At 40.1% G+C, this 1,469-nt stretch overlaps 1 non-coding gene across 1 annotated transcript; it reads right to left on the minus strand.

Annotated features, from left to right (window-relative positions):
* Nucleotides 1-817: 817 nt before the first annotated feature.
* On the minus strand, nt 818-879 carry LOC115935133 (U7 small nuclear RNA). Its single transcript, XR_004070835.1, has one exon. It is a non-coding gene; the product is annotated as a U7 small nuclear RNA (small nuclear RNA).
* Between the last annotated feature and the right edge of the window lie 590 nt (nt 880-1,469).

Here is a 1,469-nt window from a genome sequence, read left to right on the forward strand (position 1 = left end):
GTTCCCTGCCACCTGGCATTCTCCATGGCAGTTCACATCTTAGCTGCTTGTTTCTTCAAGGTCAGCAGGAGAGTTTGTCACTCAGGGAAGGCCCAGTCATCTAGTCAAGGGTTTTCACCTGATCTCTCCAGATAACCTCCCTTTTGATACTTCTAAACCACTGGTTTGGGGACCTTAACTATATATGCAAAATTTCTTTACCTTTGCAATATAACATAACCTAATCAAGCGGCTGACGTGTCATCTCATTTGCCCTATTCTACTGATTAGCTAAAAGTCAAGTGCCTTGTCCACATTTAGGAGAAGGGGGTTAAACAACATTATAAATACTAAAAGGCAAGGATAATGGGAGCTCACCTTAGGGTCTGTCTGCCACACCTTCCTTCACAACTTTGTGCACGCTATCCTTCAGTGTTTCTCTGCAGAGTAAATACAGGAAGAAGAGGAATAAAGGATCATTCTGGATGCATAACTCCTGCTTGTCAACCTTTCACTAGGAAGTAGGTATGAGAGAAGGAAATAGGAAGCATTTACCAAGGGCAGATATCAGGTAACAACTATGTTTTAAGTCCTATACTTGAAACTTGGGCACTGAGCAGATCCCAGACATCATCTAATGAAGCTCTTATCACACAAGTACTGTAGCATATTAATTGAGCATCATTCGAAGCACCAGAGATTGGAATGCCACTAGAAATAATGCTATGTGGATTCAAAAGCAGTAATGGTGAAAACAGTTTGAACTCCCTACGTCTACTAGAAGAGATAGCAAATGAGTAGCTATTCTTTAGAAAACTAGTTTTATTATTAATGTTTTATGGGTTTTCCAGTGAAGACCAGAGAACTTGCTAGACAAATTCTAAAAGAGCTGTAACACTGGATAACTTGTTTTGATGGAGGCATGTGGGAGAGAACGATTGATTGATTTGGAAAGAAAATTCACATACTGGATGATCAAGTCATATGAAGCTTATATGTTTTAAATGGTGTTTGAGTCTCTAGTGTGACTAATGAGGAGGCCTAGAGGATATTTTCCACCATTCACTGGCTCAGTGCATGTCTGTCACCACAGCTTAAGTGAATCCAAACAAACCAATGAGCCACTATATCATAATCATGGAAGCCCATTTCATGGCAACTCACAGACTTCATTCTAAAACGTGCAGCAAGATCCATCCAAGATTAAGGCTGGCTACATCCCAAGGCTGGCTACATCCAAAGATCAAGCAAAATTGAGTCAACAATGACTATGTGACATGTTTAACACAGGCCTGATCATCATTACTTTATACCCAAGACACTCAGTTTGCTCTATATTCATATCATGTATTTGCTCTGATAAATATCTCTAATACAGACAGCAGAGTGGTTGTTGACTTTCACTTTCAACATCTAAGAGTAAGTTCACCCTCCAAGGATAGGTCTGGTTGGCTTTCATCAGGATCAGATGTATTACTTAGGAAGCCACA

Source organism: Gorilla gorilla, chromosome 5 (assembly GCF_029281585.2).
Source record: "Gorilla gorilla gorilla isolate KB3781 chromosome 5, NHGRI_mGorGor1-v2.1_pri, whole genome shotgun sequence".
Classification (NCBI taxonomy): Eukaryota; Metazoa; Chordata; class Mammalia; order Primates; family Hominidae; genus Gorilla; species Gorilla gorilla.